Genomic DNA, 10,042 nt, shown 5'->3' with positions numbered 1-10,042 from the left:
CAGGAATGGGTTTAGTTAATCAGTAGATGAAGAAATTGAGGTATTTTCTAAATGTACTCGATCTGATTTAATTACTGCTATAAATGCTTTTTTTAAAAAGAATCATAAATTGTGTTAAAAACTTAAAACACATAGGAAAGATAATACTAATCTATCTGAAAAAGTTAATGCTTTAAAGAATTAAAGAGTTGAATTTAAAGCAGAAAAAGAAACTCTGAAAACTGATATTACTAAACCTAAATCAAAAAACCGAAATTTTAACTATAAATAGATACTCATGGCTGAAGATGAAAACCATCGAAAAGTAGAAAAGAGTAGTCTTAGAGTTGAAAGAGAGAAACAGATGTTCAAGTTAGAAACATTTTATGAGTGTTATTTTCTTAGAGTGTGAGAGTTATTATTATTATTAGCTTGGGTTGAAGCAACTACTCAAGTTCCAATCTTTTGTATCTAACCTAATAGTGGTTTAGTTATTTCTTCAATCTGGGGTTGTCAGGTTGTTATGAGAAGACTTGACTTGTATGGTCAAGGTGGTTAGTTTCTCAAAAGTCTAGGGTTGTCAGGCTGTTTGGGAAGAATGACTTTGAGGGCTAAGTGCTTTGTAATTCAAGGAAATTGAATTAGTGGATTAAAAGCCTTATGAATGAAGGTACTGGATGTAGCCAAGTTTGTGGTGAACCATGATAAATCTATGTGTCATATTATTTATGCTTTTATTGTTTGATACCTTTGAATCTGTTTGCTTTTTATCCAAGTAATTCATAAAATCCAACGAGATTTCATCAAATTAGCAAAAAGTTATCAACTTTGTCAAACACAATTCAACCTCTTTCTTGTATTAGCACTTTCAATTGGCATCATCGTTTGGTCTCAAGGCTGAGCACTTTACAGTGTTTGAGGAAAGATCTAAACGTTCAACATGTGTGGATTTTGTGAATTAGTAGTTGAAGAAATTGAGGTATTTTCTAAATTTACTTAGTCTGATTTCATTACTGCTATAAATGATTTTTTTTGAATTAGAACCACAAAGTTTCTATAAAACTTAAAACACTTAGGAAAGATAATAAAAGTCTAACTGAAAAAGTTAATGCTTTAAAGAGATAAAGTGTTAAATTTAAAATAGAAAATGCAACTATGAAAACCGATATTACGGAACTTAAAACAGAAAACACAACTTTGAAAACTCATATTATTGAACATAGAACATAAAATGCAACTCTAGAAACTTATATTACTGAACTTAAAATAAAGAATGCAAACCTGAAAAATGATATTGCTGAACTTAAGGCTAAAAATCTATCTCTAAAAAATAACTATAGTTCAACATCAATTGAAAATACCACATGTAACTCTGATAAGCATGAAGAAGTATTTCAAGATTTTCTTGATAATGGTGTGGAAAGAAGCAAGTATGCATCTATGATATATGATGTTAGTAGGAATGGTCAAACAGGAATATGATTTTAAGAAAAAGTAACGGAACCTAAGTTTGTTCCTTTTGATGATTTATGTACTATTTTCTATTTGAAAGGTCACACTAAAATATATTGTGCAATGCTAACCACATGGAAATACAAGAAAATTTTAAGAACTAACAAACTAGGACCTAACCAGATTTGGGTACCAAAGGATAAAGTTGTTTATGTTGCAGATGTTCTAAGCAACCAAATTGAAACACTAGTCATGGTGCTTGGTCAATGGATGCTTGTAGTATATGAAGGGAAAAGGTCTATGTTCCAAGACTTAATAAAATAAATCCAACTAACTCTGGTGGCAGAAGGATAGCTCAGCACAATACCTATCACAACCAGAACCATATGATGAACCAAAAATATCAGAAAAATCTGAAGTATCAACATAATCAAAACTGGCAGAAAAATCACACATATCAACAAAATCAGATCTGGCAGAGAAATCCCACATATCAAGATAACTAGAAATACCAGAAGAATCAGAATTACCATCAGTTCCAAAATTACCAGAGAAGCTGATACATCAATAGAAACAAAAGTGTTAGATTAACAATCAAAATCAGGAGACTTCTTTGAACACTCAAATCAAATTCATTAAGACTAAAAACATGGATGGGAATTCAAATCCCTTCATCCAACCCCTCTAATCAGAAAAGATGCAAATTCAGAATTTGAAAACCAGAAATGAAGAAATAATAGGGTTTTTAGAGTGAAATTTAAACTAGTGACGTATAGGTTATATCTTTCTTTTAATTTAATTATTGTTTGATACTATGTTTACTGTGATAACAAGAAGCTTGATCTTAAAAATCAAAGCTCAATAAGTATTTTGCAGCTTCTCAAAAATTTAGAGGAACAAGGAGATCTACATAATTTGAACACTTCAACATAAGTCATATATAAGTTTGGTTTTCATAAACAAGCAGAAACCACAAGAAACAAAATTAATGTTTTGGATGTATTGATTTCATTCTTCAATTATGTGATTTATATTATGTTATATGACAAACAGCTTGACCTTAAAAAGTCAAAGCAAGTTGAGGATACTTTAGTTTTATCAGAACCAAAGGAAGCAAATGCATACAAACCAGAAGATGACAAATCTTCAATGGATGAATCTGATCAAGTTACAAATAGTTAAGATAAGTTAGAAAGAAGATCTGGATGAAAGTAAAAGTCATCTCATCTCAATGGAAGTGCAAGTGATCCTTTGTGAATCAAATCATCATTAAAAGATACCATTTTGTTTGGATCACTCTCATCAATTGAGCCTACCATTATTGATGAAGAATTGGAAAATGATGGACGAATTCTTGCAATGCAATAAGAGTTAAATGAATTTAAGAGGGGTGATCTTTGGGATCTAGTACCTAGACCTAAGAAGAGCATTATTGGAACCAAGTGGATTTTCAGAAACAGGCAAAAGGAAAAATGTGAAGTGGTCAGAAACAAGGCAAAACTTGTCGCACAAGGTTACAATAAGCAATAAGGCATTGATTACACTGAGACATTTGCTCTAGTGGCCAGGTTAGAAGCTATTCGTATACTCCTTGGTTTTGCTGCAAATAATAACATTATATTATTTGAAATAGATGTTAAAAGTGCTTTTATAAGTGGTTATATAAGTGAAGAAATCTATGTTAAACAACCCCCAGGTTTTGGGATTTCCAAATCATATTTTTAATCTCTTAGGAAATCTATGTATGGTATAAAACAAACACAAAGGCCATGGTATGAGAGACTTTGTAACTTCTCACTTAAAAATAATTTTGAAACAAGAGAAGTAGATAACACACTTTTTAAAAAATCAATAGGAGATGACATTCTTATTATTCAAAGTGATATTGATGACATTATTTTTGGATCTACTAATAGCACTATTTAACAAGAATTTTCTAAATTGATGCAGCTTGAATTTCAAATGAGTATGATGGGAGAACTTAAGTTCTTCTTAGACATAAAGTTTCAGCAAAGTCAAAGAGGTATATACATTCATCAAACTAAATATACAAAAGAGCTTCTCACGAAGTTTAAGATGAGTGATTGTAAACCTATGGCTACACCAATGCACCCTAACTGTTCACTTGAAAAAGATGATACAAGCCAAAAAGTTTATCGAAAAACCTATAGAGGAATGACATGATCCCTACTTTATCTTACTACTTCCAAACATGGCATCATGTTTAGTGTTGATAAGAGAATTCAAACTAACCCTATGTAATTACATTTAACTGTTGTTGAGAGAATTCTTAGATACCTAAAAGACACTACCAACCTTACCTTGTTCTACAAGAAATCTCCTAAGTACAAACTGAGTGGATACTGTGATTCTGATTATGCTGGAGATAAACTTGAGAGAAAGAGCACTAGTGGAAACTGCTCATTTCTATGTGGCAACTTAATATCTTGGTCAAGTAAGAGGAAAAATACCATTGCAATGTCAACATCAGAGGCTGCATACATTTCAGTAGTTGGCTGCAATTCTCAACTACTTTGGATGAAACATCAACTAGGATAATACAAAATCCTAGCAACCAACATTCCCATCTTTTGTGATAACATTCTTGTCATTTGTCTAACCAAAAATTCTATCCTACATTCTAGAGCTAAACACATGGAGATCAAACACCACTTTATTAGGGACTTTGTTCAAAAAGGGGTACTAAACATTCAATATGTAGATAGTGAACACCAATGGACTGACATATATTCACCAAACCACTACTTGAAAATAGGTTTGACTTTATCAAGAAAAACCTAAACCTTACCTTCATACCTGACTTATGTTATGAGAAATATAATTTTGCTTTACATTATTTTTTATATTTTCTTTTAATAGGTTTTATTCATGTTATTGAAAAAAAAAAGAGCAAAAAAAAAAAAGCAAAAAACACAAAAGCAAATACAAAAAAAAAAAAAAAAAAAAAGACAAAAAGAGTTTCACTTTCAAGTCTTTTTGTCTAATGACAAAAAGCGACAAAGATATTTGATAAAGTAGGGAGAAAACTATACATAAATTTATGGAGAGCCCTAAGTTAGGGGGAATCAAAGAAATATAAAGAAAAGTTGTTATAAAAAAAATATAAGTTTTTTTATCATCAAAAATGGGGAGATTGTTGCAACCAAGTTGATTTTATACTTAGAGTTTTGATAATAATAAAAGTATTTTTTGATCACAATATATTTGAATTTCAAATAGTGTGAAAGAAGAAGATTCATGTTTTTGAAGAAAATCTAAAATAAAATTTGATTCAAATTTATAATTGAAGAAAATATTTGATCAAGTTGAAAAGAATACATGGTCAAGATTTGATGAAGATTTATCTACAAAAAAATATGAACATACTCAATCTGAAGAATTTATAAACTTAATCTAAATAAAATATGAACATAATCAATATGAAGAATTTACAAACTATATCTAAACAAGATACAATTCAGAATTAAACAAGGGCTAAATTGAATCCCAAATTTTAACTATAAATAGATACTCAAGGCTGAAGAAGAAAATCATCGAAAAGTAGAAAAGAGTTGTCATAGAGTTCAAATAGAGATACACTTGTTCAAGTTATAAATCTTTTCTGAGTGTTCTTTTCTTAGAGTGTGAGAGTTATTATTGTTATTATTAGCTTGGTTTGAAGTAACTACTCATGTTTTAATCTTTTGTATCTAACCCGGTAGTGGTTTAGTTTCTTCTTCAATCTAGGGTTGTCAGATTGTTAGAAGAAGAGCTGGCTTGTTGGGTCAAGGTTGTTAGTTTTCCAAAAGTTTGGGGTTGTTAGGTTGTTTGGGAAGACTGGCTTGGAGGGTACTCAAGTGCTTTGTAGTTCAAGGGGATTGAATTAAAGGATTAAAGCCTTTTGAATGAGGGGCATGGATGTAGCCAAGTTAGGGGCAAACCAGGATAAATCTATGTGCCAAATTATTTGTGCTTTTATTGTTTGCTACCTCTTAATCTGATTGCTTCTTATCCCAGTAATTCATAAAAAGCAAACAAGCTTCATCAAATTAGGAAAAAGTTATCAACTTTATCAAACACAATTCAATTCCCTTTCTCGTGTTTGCACCTTCAACTATAATGTTTATTAAGACTTCCTATGATGTTTGGCTCTGAAGTTTGGATCTCAAAAGTGGCTCTTAAGATTGTTTGAAGACTGAATTTGAAGCATGCCTCTTAAGCCCTTGCGTGCCACTGATGTGCTTAAACTTAGCTTGCCTCAAAAGAGTTTATATCAAACTAATACTAAATCTAAAGAGGTTGTTCAAACCATGCATTCAAAGCTCATATTCCACTAATCAAAAGTTGAAATACACCAAAAAATGCTACCTCTGATATGCAATCTCTAATGTTGCACTAACTCTGTTGATTCAACAATGTAATTTGCCCAAAGCCACAATTTTAAGTAATACATATATGCGTTTCACTTATATTTTCCAAGAAACATAGCTTATCACTCCAACAAGAAAGTCAATGGTTTTGATGGAAGGTCAATGGCTCTGATTGAAGGAATTCATTCTGAAGAAAAGAATTTGTCGAATCAAAATTTTTAAATATTCAAGAACAAGCCCGAATGCATTCCTTCTCCAATAAATCAAGAGTTTTAACAAAGATTCACATGAATACGTTTTTTAGCACAATCTAAAATAAGACTTCATAATTATAATTGAAGCAAAATCTTGACAATGGTGAAAAAAAGATATCGCCATAATAATGTTCACAAGAAGATATAGTCAAAATATTATTCACAAGAAGATATGGTCAAAATTTTGTTCACAAGAAGATATTGTCAAAATATTATTCATAAGAAGACATGGCCAAAATAATGTTCACAAGAAGATGTGGTCAAAATATTGTTCACAAAAAGATATGTTAAAAATATTGTTCACAAACAGATATTGTAAAAATATTGTACACAAGAGGATACACACAGAAAGAATTATTCAAAAGAAGAAACACTTCAAATTATTCACAAGAAGATACACTCATAATTTGTTCACAAGAAGATACATTCAGAATTTGTTCACAAGAAAGATATGGCCAAAATATTGTTCACAAGAAGTAATGGTCAAAATATTGTTCACAAAAAGATATGTTCAAGTTACAAACATTTTATGAGTGTTATTTTCTTAGAGTGTGAGAGTTAGTATTATTATTAGCTTGGGTTGAAGCAACTACTCAAGTTCCAATCTTTTGTATCTAACCCAATAGTGGTTTAGTTATTTCTTCAATCTGGGGTTGTCAGGTTGTTAGGAGAAGACTTGACTTGTATGGTCAAGGTGGTTAGTTTCTCAAAAGTCTAGGGTTGTTAGACTGTTTGGGAAGACTGATTTTGAGGGCTAAGTGCTTTGTAATTCAAGGAAATTCAATTAGTGGATTAAAGCCTTATGAATGAAGGGACTGGATGTAGCCAAGTTTGTGGTGAACCATGATAAATCTATGTGTCATATTATTCATGCTTTTATTTTTTGATACCTTTGAATCTGTTTGCTTTTTATCCAAGTAATTCATAAAATCCAACGATCTTTCATCAAATTAGCAAAAAGTTATCAACTTTGTCAAACACAATTCAACCTCTTTCTTGTATTAGCACCTTCAATTGGCATCATCGCTTGGTCTCAAGAATGAGCACTTTACAGTGTTTGAGGAAAGATCTAAATGTTTAACATGTGTGGATTTAGTGAATTAGTAGTTGAAGAAATTGAGGTATTTTCTAAATTTACTCGATCTGATTTCATTACTGCTATAAATGATTTTTTTTAATTAGAATCACAAAGTTTCTATAAAACTTAAAACACTTAGGAAAGATAATAAAAGTCTAACTGAAAAAGTTAATGCTTTAAAGAATTAAAGTGTTGAATTTAAATAGAAAATACAACTATGAAAACTGATATTACTGAACTTAAATAAAAAAACCGAAACTTTAACTATAAATAAATACTCAAGGCTGAAGATGAAAACCATCAAAAAGTAGAAAAGAGTAGTCTTAGAGTTGAAAGAGAGAAACACATGTTCAAGTGAGAAACATTTTATGAGTGTTATTTTCTTTGAGTGTGAGAGTTATTATTATTATTAGCTTGAGTTGAAGCAACTACTCAAGTTCCAATCTTTTGTATCTAACCCAATAGTGGTTTAGTTATTTCTTCAATCTGGGGTTGTCAGGTTGTTAGGAGAAGACTTGACTTGTATGGCCAAGGGGGTTAGTTTCTCAAAAGTCTAGGGTTGTGAGGCTGTATGGGAAGACTGACTTTGAGGGCTAAGTGCTTTGTAATTCAAGGAAATTGAATTAGTGGATTAAAGCCTTCTGAATGAAGGGACTAGATGTAGCCAAGTTTGTGGTGAACCATGAAAAATCTATGTGTCATATTATTTATGCTTTTATTGTTTGATACCTTTGAATCTGTTTGCTTTTATCCAAGTAATTCATAAAATCCAACGACCTTTCATCAAATTAGCAAAAAGTTATCAACTTTGTCAAACACAATTCAACCTCTTTCTTGTATTAGCACCTTCAATTGGCATCATCGCTTGGTCTCAAGACTGAGCACTTTACAGTGTTTGAGGAAAGATCTAAACGTTCAACTTGTGTGGATTTAGTGAATTAGTAGTTGAAGAAATTGAGGTATTTTCTAAATTTACTCGATCTGATTTCATTACTGCTATAAATGATTTTTTTGAATTAGAATCACAAAGTTTCTATAAAACTTAAAACACTTAGGAAAGATAATAAAAGTCTAACTGAAAAAGTTAATGCTTTAAAGAATTAAAGTGTTGAATTTAAAATAGAAAATGTGTAACACCCCGATTTTCAAAGCGAGGGTGTATTTTTTTTTCAAAAGAGATTAAAATAAAACAGAGAAAAACAAATAAGGAAATACCTTTGGATAAATAATTGAGTCATTATAATTTACAAGCAGCGGAAAAGTTTCTCAAAATACGAATCCAAAGTATTTACACTTCAAAAGGAGGTATATAGACCCCATCATAAATAACATGTCAAACAGACAATATTAGTATAGGTATAGTTTTCCGAATTAAAATACTGCAACCCAAAAAGAAGGATGTCTAGTCCCTATACATCAACCTAATCTGATCATCCTACAAAAACTATACACCCTGAGTGATCTCCACGCGCCCCGTGAGATCCTCCTACATAGCTCCAATCAAGCATTCTCATCCGTAGGGTACGAACCGGCAGGATCGTCCTAGCTCTCATCTGAGGGCAAAGCCCAAATTTCCACAATAGTTGTAAAGGGTCACCAACCGAAATTAACAGATAACACATAACATTTAAGTTTTAAATGCACAAAATAACCTTTCAACTAAGCATGCACCTTAAAAGGATTTCTCATATGCTAAAAGTTCATGTAATGCTTCCCAATTAAAAATGAAATCAAAATGAAGTTCCCAAAGCATTGATACATCAATTGTGCAATCGATTATCTAACTCAAAATAAGGATTTCTAATGAGCCAATCGATTGCCAAATCGATTTGGTCAATTTTTGCTGAGTTCCTGTGTTGCCAAATCGATTGCCAAATCGATTTTGTCAGCTTTGCTGAGTTCCTGTGTTACCAAATCGATTGCCAAATCGATTTTGTCAGTTTTGCTGAGTTCCTGTGTTAAGGCGAATCGATTTCCAAATCGATTTCTTAAAATATTTTGAAAGACATATTTATACAATCGATTGGCAAATCGATTAGGTTAAAATAGTGAAGTTCCTGCAACTCATCCAATCGATTGGGAAATCGATTTCCCTGCTTATTCTTCCAAAAATACTTAAACTAATTCAATCACACTCACACATAACTCCAAAACTTAACACTTAGCAATTCCCACACAATCACCACGACGAATTGGTTTTCGAAATAGTTTTACAATCCATCGCACTCACACACGATAATCAATACATAACACTTAGCAATTCCAACACAATTACCACGACAATTCCTATTCAAACCACTCAATCATAAACTTGATTCAAACACGACTCGTGTGTCAAGCACCCTAATGCAATGCGTGTATGCCAAAATGCATGGACTCGAAATTCCAAACACCAATTACTGAGGTGCCACCTATCACGGGTCAGCACGATTTACTAAAAGAAAAAGCGTAAGTCATAATTGTACCGCCTATCACAGGCCAAAGTACCAATTACTGAGGTGCCACCTATCACGGGTCAGCACGATTTACTAAAAAGCGTAAATCGTAAAAGTACCACTTATCACGGGTCAGTACTGTTTACCGAGGTGCCACCTATCACGGGTCAGCACGATTTACTAAAAGAAAAAGCGTAAGTCGTAAACGTACCGCCTATCACAGGCCAAAGTACTGTTTACCGAGGTACCACCTATCACGGGTCAGTACTGTTTACCGAGGTGCCACCTATCACAGGTCAGCACAATTTACCAAAACGTAAATCATAAACGTACCACCTATCACGGGTCAGCACAGTTTACCAAGGAGTCACCTATCACGGGTCAACACAATTTACCAAAAACGTAAATCGTAAACGTACCACCTATCACGGGTCAGTACAATTTACCAAGGTGTCACCTATCACGGGTCAACAC

The sequence above is a fragment of the Cicer arietinum genome, chromosome 1, assembly GCF_000331145.2.
Source record: "Cicer arietinum cultivar CDC Frontier isolate Library 1 chromosome 1, Cicar.CDCFrontier_v2.0, whole genome shotgun sequence".
Lineage (NCBI taxonomy): Eukaryota > Viridiplantae > Streptophyta > Magnoliopsida > Fabales > Fabaceae > Cicer > Cicer arietinum.
The sequence above is the reverse complement of the archived record's forward strand: the minus strand, read 5'-3'. Positions refer to the sequence as shown.